The 15815-nt window shown below is 39.2% G+C and overlaps 1 non-coding gene across 1 annotated transcript; it reads right to left on the reverse strand.

Moving 5' to 3' along the window:
• Positions 1 to 520: 520 nt before the first annotated feature.
• Positions 521 to 591, reverse strand: TRNAG-GCC (transfer RNA glycine (anticodon GCC)). The gene has a single exon. It is a non-coding gene; the product is annotated as a tRNA-Gly (tRNA).
• Between the last annotated feature and the right edge of the window lie 15224 nt (positions 592 to 15815).

Genomic DNA, 15815 nt, shown 5'->3' on the forward strand with positions numbered 1-15815 from the left:
TGGCTATGCAATAGTATAAGTGGCAACTTCGTAATCCCTTTGCAGGCATGAGGCGATCACATATTCGTGACCTCACAAGTAATTCACATACGTTTCATTGCCAAGGTTTATGATCCCTATGTAGCCACAAGAGCACGTTTGAGATAGATTGCAAAGTGAAATAGAGCAGGTCAATGGCTTTGCAAATTCGTGACCCCACGAGTAATTCACATACGTTTCATTGCCAAGGTTTACCCCTCATTCGAGGGGCCTTTGATGGAGTTCATTGCCAAGGTCAATTGAGCTCAATCACATCGGTATATCACAAAGAAGATGGTAACGACCTTCGATGGGCTCATTTCGACCGACTTGATGTATGCACTCTCGTTCAGCTGTATAATTATCGGAGTTCTTATCCAGGGGGGCCGGTAAACACGCACGCACGCACGCGGAGAGTGAAGGAAAAAGCATACCGCCGCCTGATGGCGCGAGGAACTCGCAAAAGGCAGCGCCTAGATCCGGCAAGACGGACGCCACTGTGTGCACTGGCCGGGAATCGAACCCGGGTCTGTACCGTGGCAGGGTACTATTCTACCACTAGACCACCAGTGCGAGTTGTGAGAGATGGCCCCATTGTTGTCCTGAATACCAGTATTTGCTTCCCCCTGAGTCCCCTCTGCATGAATCACGACGACCCCTCCTGGAAACTAACGCTTCTTGTCCTCACGGACCGAGCAGCAGAGGTTATGAACAGGCCTGTAAAACACAGCAACGCGACTGGCAGAGATGCCTTTGGAGTGAGTGCTCTTACATCACTCGTCCTTCGGAGCTTTGTTGAGCGCTCGGTGGTTTTAGAGCTCCTATTCTATTCTTTCTCCTCCTTTCTATGAAAAGTTGCCTCCGTGCCGGTTTCTAGCACGCTTTGCTTCAAAACACCTCAAAACTTAAGGCATTTACAACCACATTATTCTTTCTTGGATATCTCATCCCAAATCAAACTCTTGTGGTGCCTCTATCCATCTTCTTTTTCTCGCACTCTGGTCAATCTGGGCAAACCTCTACTTAAGGCTCTTGTGCCCTGTCACCAAACTAAAATTTCTTCCTCGTAGATAATGTCCCCATGGTCTCAAGGCATGAATTACTACAAGGACCTCTGTGTCATGTGTGGAGTAATTGGATTCATAGGGTTTTAGCTTTCATGAGGTATAAGCCATAAGCTTTCTAGAGTTCACAGCCATATTGGTCTGTCATCCCTCACCACTTCATGTTCCACTCAAAATAGTCATGTGTCCACTCTCCCAACCATAAAAGTAATGAACGCAAGACTAATATGTGAGCTTATGATTTTATCTTATATGTTCTAGTCCCAAAATCGAAGGCTCCATGATGGTAGTTCCGTGATCCATGTGTCACTCTAAAAAACACAACTTCATTGATAGAGGGGAAGAAAAAAGAGAAAACTCCATCCCATGAGTCCTTGCCCCTCTCTCAACTCGATCCTCACATACTGCATCAACACACTACCTCTTAATACACAGGGATAGAGAAAGAGAAAATAAGAATGGATGAGAGCTTCACCTCATAAGTCCCTCACTCTTGTATACGCTGTCACACATACTCTCTCTTTCTTCTTCACTCTGAAGCAAGCTAGCATAAGAGAAGTGGAAAACAAGAAGTGTAGTGTCTCTAGTTTGCATATAAGAGAAGTGGAAAACAAGAAGTGTAGTGTCTCTAGTTTGCATATAGGATCCACTTCACTCCTGCACTAGGCCCACACCCATTCCGCTTCTACATTAGGTCCATACCCACTTCATTCCCACACGACCACCTCCACTTCCACACCAGGACTTTGGCATTTCACTTCCACACTAGTTTCACACCTACTTCACTCCCACACTACCACCTCCACTTCCACACTAGGACTTTTGCATTCCACTTCTGCATTGGGACTTCACTTCCCCACACTAGGACTTTTCATTTCACTTCTACACTAAGACTTCACTTCCACACTAGGACTTCCCTCCCACACTACTCTAGCTCCACATACTCCAACTCCCACATATATACCTCTATGGTCTACTCTCCACTTGTCCTAGCATTCTTGTATTGGTCCTTGTATAAGGGTTATATCCTGGCCACTCCCACCTACAATCACAATAGTAATCCCAAACCCGTGCACTAAGTTATAGGTTGCACCCCTTGCATCTTTATTCTTTCTGACGTGCCTTGGGATTAGTTGGACTCTACTTTCAAATATAAGAGTCTAGCACTCTTTTCGAGGCAACATTAGCACCCCCCCCCAAGATTAATGGTAGAGTTTCACACTTAAAGCATCCAACCCCTAGCTACATTCACTTTAAACCTTGCATGTTGTAGAAGTCATGGACAGTTGTGGCAGCTTGATAACACTAATGTATTTTGGCCATAACTTTTGCATACGGTATCGGATTTAGGCATTCTATAGCTAGAAACAAAGAGCACGATGAGAACTACAAATTTTGGCACTCATGGAGTTGATTCTATGCAATATTCTATTCTCTACAACAAACTCTAAATTCCATAATGCATGTTTGATGCTTTGGGGATGCTATTTTTATTTATACATGGATGGTATGGTTATGATTTCGGGACTGATTTGAGCTTGAATTATCTCAGATTTCATTATCATTTGTGTTGTAATAATTGTGCAACAAGCATTTATCAATGAAAAGCTTATGCCTAATGCTCATTTTGATGCTTTATAGCATACTATGTGGATGTATCGCTACTTCGATTGTTATGTATACTTCCCAATATGCTATGGAATGCTTTTGAGCTAAGATTTGAGCTCTATTACATTGATATTGGATGTGATTACATAGCTTGGTTACTTCAATGGCTGATGCAGTTACGGGCTTGAAGAATCTATTGGATGTTATGCTCCTAGCCATATATCTTGGACACTTGGATGTCATGTTCTTGATGTTTTGAGCTTGCATTGCTCATTTGGTATTTGATTTTGTTTCAATGGAAGTTGCCTATGCTACTTTGGATGCTACATAGAGCTTTGGACTTATACACTTGAGCTTGAGCTTACTTTCATCGAGACTATGGGACACTTACTTCAAGTACATGCTCTCTTGATATGCATTGAATGCAGTTACCCTACAGTGGGTGGATTTGATCACTTACTTTGGACCTGGCACTTATGTTTGTCAATGTGTTGTTAATGATATCTATATGCGTCTGGGTTATATATTGAGCTTTGCTTAGTGGATTATGCATTCGATAATTCTATTTCTTTTACCTTGAGATCTCCTATGTGCATGATGTCTATGACTACTGCATATACGGTTATAAACACACTCCACTTATGACAACCTTCACTGTCAGCTGTTCCTGGTCTTTCTTTATTGGTTCCTCACACTTGGTTATTGGCATATTACTATAGTTTATTATAGCAGTATGCCACTTCAGTTTTATGCATTCTATCTGAGGACAACCACTTGGATTTGAGAGTTACTTGGTTATTGGCATATTATTATAGTTTATTACAATAACATGCCATTTAAATTTTATACATTCTATCTGAGGGCAGACACTTGGATTTGACGCTTGCTTGATTACAATTAGTGAAAAACTCATTTTTTTGGCAATTTCTCTTGCTCATCCCTTAATTTGATTGTGATTTTGGGGTTATTTTGTTGTCCTTTACAATGGCATGTTTATCTTAGATTGTGCTTTTATCTCTTGCATTATGGTTGGTGGATTGAACAGTACTATCTTTAACATTGAGAAGTTGTACGGCTCAAATTATAGCTATTGAAAGACATAAAATTGGTAATTTATAGTGCGGAAATTGTAAATTAAGCTATTGAGACATGAGGGTGTAAAGCCTGAATGCTTTGATGTAAAGGATTAGGCTAAAATGGATAAGTTATGTAAATCTACAATTGTTTTATCACTCTCTAAGTAGGTTTAATGTAATGTTGTCTCTTTACAGGTAGACCACTTGATAGTTATAAGATATGATTCACAATGTTTATAATAAGCAAAGCCCTCCCTCTCAAATGTATTGGTTGAAGCAATTCATGGACCTTTGTATAAAGGAGAGATTTGTCATGTGTGCCATTGAGTTTGTTGCTCCCTATGGGAGAGTACACATCCGTACTAACCCCAAGGGAGTCTTCATGGTTGTGATATCCCTACTTTCAATTGCAAGCTGAAACTGACCATAACTTGAGTAAAGATCACCCAAAGAATAGATCGCTTTGCCTGCAAAAGTCTTTGCAAATTCATCAACCATAGGACCTGCACCCACATTTCTTATGGTTACTTTATTGACCAGTTGCATGTCTTGAATAAATCTCAAAGCCCCATTCTTTTTGGGCACAGTAAACCAACGATTTGAGTATGAGGCTGAAGAAGGCTCCAAGATCTTCATGCGAATCTTTTCATTTAGCAAATCCATCAGCTTTGGCAAGTAAGCTTTAGGCACTGGAATAGGCCTCAAGTTCCATGGTACATGTGGCACCGTAAATTTGACCATAGGAGAGACAACATTTGGATCCACACAACCTATTTCACTTGGCTGAAATGCAAATGCATTTCCATGTCTAGCCAACATCTGCATAATATAGTCTCTCTTAGCAGGCAAAAGAAACCCTTCTGCACCAACTTTCAATTCCTGTAATGTTTCAGATGTAAATTGATGACGTATATCATTAGGATCCCGTAAGCTTGGCTGCCTTGATACTTTTTCATACATACCCTCACTCTCTGGTGGAAGTCGCAAAGAAATTGGTTTCACCTTTTTGTCAACTATCTTATACTTTGTCTCCACAAGTGCTTCAACCCATTGTAATCCTTCCTATTGAGCAAACAATGCTATAACATCATACATGTCTAAAGAACATACTGACAACACTTTGTTTTTAGTCTCATTTTCCGCATGTATAGTTGCCAAAATTTTAGCCATAGTATCATTAATATTCAGCCCATAAAACATGCATGAAATGCCTTCATTTTCAGCTAATAGTCCCAATGCTCTCAGTTCCTTAGTAGCTCGTTTCATAGATATGCGTTCAGCCCTGCACATAGCTTCCATAGGCTTAAACCAACATGAACTGTTTGCTGTAAACTGAGAATTACCAATAGTAAATGCATGCTTCATTTCATCAAGAGGCGAGTACACCCACTGAACAACACTACTGTAGCCCTACATTACAACAGTGCTTAATGAAAATCCAGGTCTTTGAATTCCCTTGCATTTGGAACCAAATGAGACTCTCGAAGCGTATCCTGATTTCTAAGATGATTAACACAAATAGTAAGAAACTGGACTGCTTTTCTCCCATCCTTGCTTCTGACTCTTGCATAAGAAGAACCATCATCAAGCACCTTTGTTTCCATATGCACACTTGTAATAGAGGGCTGTCCCAAAATCACTGCATATGAGGAATTATCTTGCACAAAGAAGTGTTGCTCTTCCTGTACATCACCGATCGTCACTTTTACATTAGGAAATGTAGCATAGAGCTCCCCTAAAGAATTATTTGCAGCCCTCATTCACCAACCATGATCAATGTCTATAGGCCATGCACAATTTTCATACAATCCATGCTCAATGACATTTATCTCAGACCTATGGTCAAGTAAAGCAACACAAGGAGTTTCACACTCCCCTATTTTCACTACCATTTCAGTGGTAGCTCTAGCCCAATGATTTCTTATGTAGTGACTTTGAGGAATAAATCCTAGAGCCTCTTCTCCATATTGTTGCATTTACCTCACTCCACCATGCATATTGCTACAAGACAATGCATTTTCAGCCACTTTCTTTTCTTTTCCACATGCTATCCACTGATTAGTAGTATCCTACATAGACAATCCTGTACTTACTTCATGCTCATATTCAGCCTGAATACCCAACAAACCAGTTTCCTCTTCAAATTACAACAATGCACTAGTGGTATTAACTGATACTTCCTTTTAATTATGTCAATGATCTCATCATGAAATTCTCACTTGGCAATGCCAAGTACCTCTCCCAAGGTAAATTCCACCCGACTGTTTAAGATCCGTTTTCAAGAACCTTCTTAAGATTTGTGGCTGTCTCAATGTTAGATTGCAACTTATATCCTGGCTGCTTGCCCTTCTTTTTGCCCTCTTGTTTGTTATTCTGTTTTTGCTCCTGATTGACCTCTTCCATAACATGCTTGGGAGGTGGCTGATTTGTAGCTTTAGGCTGATCCACACTTCTTCTTGTCATTCTTTTTTATGTCCATGCAATATCTTCATTTCTTTTTTGTTTTTCTTCCGCAAGTACATCCGTGTTTTGTACCTTTGCTAAATATGCATACACTGAATATGCATCTACTGGTGATTCCCAACCAGTTATGCCCACAAATGTCTTGCTCTGCATGAGACATTTCACTATCAGTGACCTTTCTCTTTTTAGATGCATGTAAAGCATGTGTCCATATTTCAGCCTTTGGACATCACTTGGCCATGCATTCTATCCAACTGTAGACCAAAAGTAGAAGCATGTATTGACGCATAAGCATTTTGAATAGCCAAGTCTTCCAACAACTTCTGCATACCTTCATTTCCAAAATTCAAAGAAAGATGCAATCCCGTTTCTTGTGCATTGATCTTGCTATCTTTCCAATGTTGCGATATCGAGCTCCACTCGTGATATGCTAGGGTGACCGTTGTGCATTTATGTCACCGGTTTGTCAGTTGCAAATGTGGTTGGTATACCGCCCATGAATAATAGCTAGATGATAGCTATCCTTATCTACTCTAGTTCGTGGCTCAGTTAGTATGCCACCTTAGTTAGTTGAGTTTGGTTTGAGACCCATATATAGGGTTCTTCTATTTCTATGTACTAGAGTTCTTTTGACTTACATAACTAAGAACAGGAAAACTATTTTCAGCCTCCACCTTTGTGTGTATTCCCCCATTGTGCAAGCAAGAAAGCTACAAGTGAGACTCCTTCCTTCTCTCCCACAATCTTGACATGGTATCAGAGCCTTGTTCGTGGTAAGGAGCTCAAGAAAGCAAGCCAAGTTTGCGGTGTTCTGGTAAGAGGACCAGTGTTGCTTTCATTTTTCTATTTTGGGAGCAAGTCTCTGTAGGTAGCACAGCCGGAAAGTGCAAGAGTACATTGTCTCAGATTGAGACGCCCTTCGCGGTGTAGCAAGAGGGCAGTATATGCTGCGGATGAGGCTTTAGCCCTCACTTGCTTTATTTTTTTGATTTGAGGCCATTTCGGGGCCTGTTTTGGAGGTGGAAGTTTTCTGCACGCACTCAGGAAAAGGCCCTGTTTTATGCTGTGCGACCACTGTTCTACAGGTCGGTGAAAAGTTACCACAGAAATTGCATCGTATGCTTGTGTGTAGAGACATTGGGAGTTAAGAATCATCCTTGTTTCCTGTTTATGCAAAATCGTCACTAGGAAGTGACTGTGTGGTCAAATACCACTTTCGCCAGTTTTGCAGATTTGCTCTTGTGAGGCTGAAGTTGTGTTCTTTGCAGTGACAGAATTTTTTGCAGTGTTCTGTAATGGCGTCTGATTCTCTTTCACAGATTGTCACTGAAGAGCTTGACAAGAACAACTTCCAAGCATGGAAGTTTAGAATGATAAATTTCCTTACGGGAAAAGGATATTGGGAATTCGTTGCAGGAAATGAAGAAGAACCAGTTCTTCCTGATGTTCCCAATCAACAGCAAATGCAGGCATTTAAAGCATGGCATGAGAGAGCCAGGAAAGTTATGTACTGGCTGTCTATCAGCATTTCAGACTCTATGATTGTGCATATTCAAGATGCAAGTACGCCAAAGGAGGCATGGGATACTTTGTCAAAAATGTATAGCACAAATATGCAAGCCAGGAAAATGCAGCTTAACCAAGAGTTGCACAATGTGCAAAGAGAAAATATGAGCGTCAATGACTACCACATGAAGGTGAAGAAGATTGCAGATGCACTTGCTTCCATTGGGTCGCCAGTGGAAGATGATGATTTAGTTTCTGTGACCTTGAATGGTTTAGGAAATGAGTATGCACAGTTCCGAACATCCATTTCCGTCCGTGAAAGATTTCTTGATTTTGAGGAGTTGATTGCTCTTCTAATTTCTGAGGAGCAGAGAAATGGTGGTGCATCTTCTTCAGGAGGAACTTCAAAAGAAGCTGTCTTCTACTCAAATGCTGGAAGAGGTAGAGGCAGAGGTAGAAGAGGCTGATTTGGAGGCCGTGGTAGAAATCAGAATATGCAGCAAACTCAAGAAAACCAGTCCTATGGAGGAGGACATGGTAACTCTAGAGGCAGGGGGAGCTAAAGAGGTCGTGGTGGATGGCAAAGAGACCAAAATGCAAACAGTAATGTTGAATGCTACTCCTGTGGGGTGGTAAAATGGGTCATATGGCTAAAGATTGCTATAAAAAGCAGAATGACATCATGAATGGGAAATTGCAACAAGGAAATTATGCATTCTTCTAGTAGACAGGGTGATGACAGAAACGAGCATTTGTTATGGTGCAGCACATGAACAATTCTGTGACAAGTGCAGAAGAAAGCAACGATGTATGGTATGTTGACTCAGGTGCATCCAACCACATGACAGGTCATGTAGAATGGATGGAGGATGCAAGGAAAATGGAAAAACCAGGATTTGTGGAGACTGGTGATGATACTGCACATCCTATTGTGCAGATTGGAAAAATTCCTTTGTCTATGCAGGATGGGAAAAAGAAATACATGTCCGATGTATTTCATGTCTCGAATATCACCAAGAATCTGGTTTCTGTTGGTCAAATGGTTGAGCAGGGCTTGCAGGTCAGATTTAATCCTCATGGATGCTTTGTTGAGGATATGAAAAATAAAGGTCGCTTGATAGCAAAAGAAAAGAAGAAGGACAGAATGTTTACGTTGGATGCAGACATGCCTGAATTGAGTGCAGCAATGTTTGCACATGGGACTGGTGTAGTTGCAGATATTGATATCTGGTATAAACGCATTGGTCATGTTAATGTACAGCGACTTAAATCAATGCAGGCCCAAAATATTATTGTAGGATTGCCTAAATTCAAGGTTGCGGAAATGCATAAGGTATGTGAAGCCTGTCAGTTTGGAAAACAGGAAAGGAAACCATTTCCTAGACATGTTCTAGAGAGTAAGAAGCCATTGGAATTAATCCACTCTGATGTGTGGACTACTAAAGCTGCATCTCTTGGAGGCTGTTATTATTTTGTCACTTTTATTGATGACTGTAGCAGAAAAGTTTGGGTGTATTTTATGAAAAAGAAAAGTGAAGTTTTTGGGCATTTCAAAACTCTTAAAGCTATGGTTGAAAAAGAAATAGGCCTGCAAATAAAATGCCTAAGGTCAGATGGAGGGGGAGAGTACCTCTCAAATGAGTTTGCAATGTTCCTGCAGGAGCATGGCATAAAGCAACAATATTCATGCAGTCATACCCCACAACAAAATGGAATTGCAGAAAGGAAAAACAGGCATATTGGAGAGGTATCTCGTGCCATGCTCAATGAAAAAGACTTGCCAGATTTTTACTGGGCTGAAGCAGTTGCTACAGCAGTCTACATAATGAACAGGACTCCCACTGCAGCAATACATGGGATGACTCTAGAGGAGAGGTATACTGGTAGGAAACCAGATATTTCTCATTTGAAGATTTTTTATTGCATTGCCTATGTTCATGTGCCAGATGAGTTGAGATCCAAGTTGGATCTAAAAGCTGAGAAGTGCATCTTTATTGGTTACTCTCTGCAAGCAGAAAGGGTATAGATGCTATAATCCTTCTACTCGTAATTTTACAGTGAGCAGAGATGTTGTTTTTGATGAGATGAGTAGCTGGTATAAACCAGTAAATGTGATTGATGATGTAGATGCACAAAATGGTAATGCTGCACAGAATTCACAGTAGCAGTCACAAAATATTAGTGGACCTGGAGTGTCCTCTAGCAGTGGTTCACATTCTTTGCCATGGACAGGCAGATTGAGATCAGGAGAATCTTCTCAAAGCAATGCAGATAGTGATATTCAGGTATCACGAAAAGGAAAAGAGAAGGTAGATCAGCCCATGTTTGATGTGAATGCAGGTCACTCTTATGTGGATGGTGAATCCAATGGCTCAGAACAGAGCATTGATGATGAGTTAGGTATTCTTTCTATTGTTACACATGGAGTAAGGAAGACCAGGGATGTTTTGAGAGCACCTGAGAGTGAACCTACTTTGCGCAGGTCTACTAGAGCTACCTTGTACCATGCGGGAATGGGCGCTAACTTTCTCTGCGCTTGCACCCATGCCTTTGCCTCATCAGTTAGCTTGTCAAAAATAGTTGCGTGGTTAGCTTGCCCTAGCATCCTTGCTTCTTCACAAACAAGGTCTAGATACGAGGTATCGACTACCCCCTTTTGTGCCAACCTATGTACATTCTATATTAGGATCTCATGAACATGGTCCATTGCAAACCTGTTTGTATGAGAAATAATTGACAAAATCTCCCGCTCTGCCACACTTGTCACTTTCACAAGGCGACAGTCAACGCACACATGTTTCCTCGCATTATCTGGAAAGGCTGTTACAAACATTCAATTATGTTAAGGATGATGTAAGAAACAAACACATTGTAGAATGTTAAGGTCCTATGGTTTAGAGCCACTTACATGTGCGTATCTCATTCATCCATGCTGTGAGCCGATGGTTACCATCCCAAACATAAAACATGCAAATTGACAAAAAGGCCCAATCGGTGCCACTGATTTCTGCCTCGAAGTCCTCATGATTCTTTAGCCAATGGGGATCCCACTCAGTTCTAATCATATCATCAACCTCCTTGCACTGGTGTCTTGGAGTCTCTAATGACACTATGAATATACACATCCCTCTAACATACCCGTTGCTAAGAAAGGTTTCCGAGAGTTGCTTGTACCTCAATGTGACTTGTCTAATTGTAGGCATGGAAACCAAACGACATAATGGGATGGGTGGCAAAGGGGTGGATGCCCGCATTTGAATGAGATGATGAAGTAATTAATGTCCAATCAATATAAATAGATAAAAACCATAATCTAAATCATGCTACCATCTCTTACAAGCACTCATCGTCAATGTTTCCAATTAGTCTTCTATGCATGCTTGCACAATATGTTTATCACAAGTGACTATGAGAGTCGTCTTGCCAGCATCTGCCATGCACTTCTTTTCGGTTCTTTGTGTTCGTACTTGGGTTGCGTATGGCAATGCCCTTGTTGTGCACTAAAGGACTCGATGCTTTGATGGTCATTGCTTTCCTCGTCAGTATCACACTCCGATAGTATGAGCTTTCTCTTACCCTTCCTTGCTCGCGTCATCAAAGCGTGCCCACCTTTTCCTGATGTTACTCCATCCCCATATGCAATTGCAACAGTTGCTTGTAGCTTGGCAAAAGTCAATGATTGCGTTTGTGTTACTCTTTCTCTTGCTCTTGGACGGTGACTCCCCCCTTGTGATTGTATGTTGCCAGTGACCATAGCTTGTCATCTTGTTGTAGATCGTGGAGGTAAGTCAGAGTCCTTGGGAGACTCATCCAGTTGTCACTCTATTTCTTGCAAATGATGATTCAAAATAGGATAAGAGGGGGAGATGGAGCAATGGTAATAAAAATCAAGAGAGGATCTACTTACCGTTTGTTCAATTGGCCATTGCACAATTGCGTTTTCCTCAATGTCAATCTCAGTATTGCCTTTGCCACGAGCCTTCACACCCCTTTGATGCACAATGGTGATAAGAACTCCACTCGTCCAGGAGGGAGCAAGCTCGGTAAGGGGAACATTTGTCAGACTAAACCTTCTGCAATCCTTTCATCGCCGTCGTAAAGAGTGACTTGATCTTGTCTTTTGAAATTGGATTTGGCCATGATAGAGGGGCTTAGGGTTACTTCTTACAGATATATTGCTTCCTCAATTTCTTGCCAATGAAATACCAATAGAGAGAGAGAGAGAGAGAGAGAGAGAGAGAGAGAGAGAGAGAGAGAGAGAGAGAGAGAGAGAGAGAGAGAGAGAGAGAGAGAGAGAGAGAGAGAGAGAGAGAGAGAGAGAGAGAGAGAGAGAGAGAGAGAGAGAGAGAGAGAGAGAGAGAGAGAGAGAGTGTGTGTGTGTGTGTGTGTGAAGGGGAAAGGAATAGATGACATTGGGGAGAGAGAGAGGGGGGAGGAAGAGATGACATTGGGACAAGAGAGTGAGAGATAAAGAGAGAGAGAGAGAGAGAGAGAGGCAAATATAGGGAGAGAGAGCAAGAGCGAGGGAGAGAGACGGAGAGAGGGGGAGAAAGGAGGAGATAGAGAGAGGGAGGAAGGTGGAGAGAGAAAGAGAGAGAGAGAGAGAGAGAGAGAGAGAGAGAGAGAGAGAGAGAGAGAGAGAGAGAGAGAGAGAGAGAGAGGGGAAAATCCTAGGATAGAATGGTGAGATAGAGTATGTGTGGCTGTGTTAGAGAGAGAGGTGTGGAGAGAGAGAGAGAGGGGGGAAAGAGACGGAACCGTAATGAGGGTAGGGAACAGAAAACAAGAAGTTGAATAACAAGCGGAGAGGGTCCTTTTAAAGGCAAAGGAGAGAGAGTGAGGGACGGATAGAAAGAGAGAGAGAGAGAGAGAGAGAGAGAGAGAGAGAGAGAGAGAGAGAGAGAGAGAGAGAGAGAGAGAGAGAGAGAGAGAGAGAGAGAGAGAGAGAGAGTCACATACTGAGAGTAGAACAATTTGTAATGTGAAAAGGGGGGGATTGGGTCCTTTTATAGGTGAAGGAGAGAGAAAATAGGGGAGAGAGAAAAAGTGATGAAAGAGAGGGGGAAAGAGGGAGAGCATGTGATATGTGTAAATTTTGTCACTAGAAAGGGGTCGTTGGCAACCCCTTGTCGAATGATTTATTTTTTCAATGACCCATTCTTGGATAGTAAATTTTGGCTCAACAAGATTTGTGGTTTTTTTTCACCCATTAAGGGACTGTTGGCGACCCCTTTTTGGCGAAAAAACAAACCACAAATCTGAGAATATACAACATGGGGAGAATAGGGACGGACCAATAGGGTATGGGTTTTTTTTTTGCGTTCTTGGGTTTTAAAAAAAAAACATGTACCCTATTGGTCCCTATTCTCCTCATGTAGTATATTCTCGGATCTATGGTTTGTTTTTTCACCAAAAAGGGGTTGCCAAGAGCCCCTTATTAGGTGAAGAAAACCCACAAATCTAGTTGGGCGAAAAGTTACTCTTGCAAGGAATGGGTCGCTAGAAAATTTTATATAAAGACAAAAAAACTAAAAAAGTGTTATTTAATTTCTCAAAAATTAAAAATTTAATTAATTAACAAATCAATAGTGATTAATAATTAAGTAAATAATTAATTAACTATGAACTAATTAATTAACTATTAATAAATTAGTTAATTTCTTATTTTAGCAAGTTAATTAAAAAAAGCAAAAAGTGTTATTTAATTTCTCCTAATTTGAGAAATTAATTAACTAACTAATCAATAGATATTAATAATTAAATAACTAATTAATTAACTATTAAAAAATAGTTAATTTTTTATTTTAACAAGTTAACAAAAAAGTGGTATGTAATTTCTCCTAAATTGAAAATTTAATTAACTAAATAATTAATTAACTATAAACTAATTAACTAACTATTAATAAACTAGTTGATTTCTTATTTTAGCAAGTTAATTAATTGACGAGTTAATCACTATTTGATAGTAATTAGGTAACTAATTAGTTAATTAAGTACTTACTAATTAACTTAATTAGTAAAATAAATAAATAAATAATTATACTAAATAACTAATTAGGTAAATAATTATTGAGTCAAAAAATAAGCGAATAAATTAACTATTAACTAAATCAATAAAATTAACTATTAGGTATTTAATTAAATTTTAACCAACTTCACTTACTAATCAATCTACTGATTAATTAAGTAACTAATAAAGATTAAGTAATAATTTTTTGAACAATTAATTTATTAATAAATTTTTTAATTTAATTATTCAATAAGTAAGTAATTAATTAAGCAACTTATTAACCAATAAATTAATAACCAATTCTAATTATATTAGTAACAATTTAACCAATTGAGAAATTACTTATTAATTAACAAATAACATTATATTTTATATTAGTTACCTAGTTAGAAAATTAATTTCTTAATATTATTAATTAATAAATAACTAAATTATATATTAGCTATTAATTAATTACTTAGCCAATAAAATTATATATTGATCAAATAGTTAAAATTAATAACTATTTGTTTAACACTAATAACTATGAACTAAAAAACAATTAGTAATAACCAATAACTAGTTGCTTAAAATTAATAAATAATTCATTAGAATTAATAACTAATAAATAATAATTAATTATTAATTAATTAGCTTTGAAATACTTAAATATTTTTAATTAGTTATAAATTAGTTTTTAACAACTAATAAATATCTTTTATTCAAGTAGTAATTGTTGATGGTAATATTATACATTTATTTTATTGAAAAATATTAAATAAATTTTATCACATAGTTGTTTAGTAATCAAAAATATTTATAACATAATTTATTAATATCAATTTATTAATTAAAATTTTATTGATTTGATCTAAATCAAATAATATTTAACAAGATGGTATCTATTAGTTCATTGATTAGATATTTAGTGTATCGGTCAAATTATATCAATTAATTTATTATTTAATTTCTTAATTCATAATAGTCGGCTTGTTCTATAATTCATGTATATCAACTAGCTTATTGATTAATTAGCTATTATAGCAATGAATTAGTATGAAGTGAACCATTGGTATATTAATATTACTTAACTTGTTTATTAATTTATATATTACTATTAATCATTTCATATACATCAATGTATTGTAATAGTAGTACTAATTAATCAGTTAGTATGATTGTACATTAACACATTAGTTGTATGGGATTTTTTCTTTAGGGAATGAAGAGAGAGTGCAAGTGCATGTGGATTACGATCGTTCTGCCCACCATCGAGAAAGAGGTCGTCAGCGTGCCTGCATCATCTATCTTAGCTATTTGGGTTTAGGGTCTAAGGTATGAGAGAGAGAGTGCGTGTGGGCTAGGATGGCTGATGAGAGAGAGTGCATGTGGATTGTGATCATTTTGTCGCCAAAGAAGGGGTCACTGTGGCAAGCCAATATTTGGTGTAGAAAAATATGACTAGCTGAAGGGAGCTCTCTAGCTCAACCCTCGAGACCTACGGACCCCTTATTGGTCAAGCGTTTCAAGCCAAGCGACCATGGCTACCTCTCACATAGCCGACGCGCCATCCCTACCCATGGGGTATAGTGAGCTTGCCTTGATGCTTAATTGAGTACCTTCCTCTCTCTTGCACTCCAATAGCTCCACGATCCTTGAGGCAAGCTCAAGCAACCTCAATCCCTCTCCATCAAGCTCCATCATCCATAGCCGCAAGAGACAAGAGAAGAGAAGTGAAGAGGAGAAGATAAAGAGAGGAGATGGGGAGCTTCTTCTCCTCAATCCCTCACTCTCACACACTCACTCCCTTACTCTCTCACACCTCACTCAAGCACTCACAAGAAGACAAGAGAAGAGAAGAAGAAGAAGAAGCTTTTTGCCACATAGCCCAGAATGAGCTCTCATTCATCTTTTGAACTTTATATACAAAGCCCTAAATCCCATTTGGGCGGTCATCCCCTTTTCACATGGCTGGCCATAGCCTAGGCCCTTTTTTCCATTGTCCTCCTATCTTCCTAGCTTCCTTCCCACTATCCATCTACCTTTATAATTTGCATAGATGAGAGCCTGCCACTCTTAAAATAAATCGTG

Source organism: Lygodium microphyllum, chromosome 5, assembly GCF_053477565.2.
Source record: "Lygodium microphyllum isolate KBCC chromosome 5, Lygodium_microphyllum_v1.1.10, whole genome shotgun sequence".
Classification (NCBI taxonomy): Eukaryota; Viridiplantae; Streptophyta; class Polypodiopsida; order Schizaeales; family Lygodiaceae; genus Lygodium; species Lygodium microphyllum.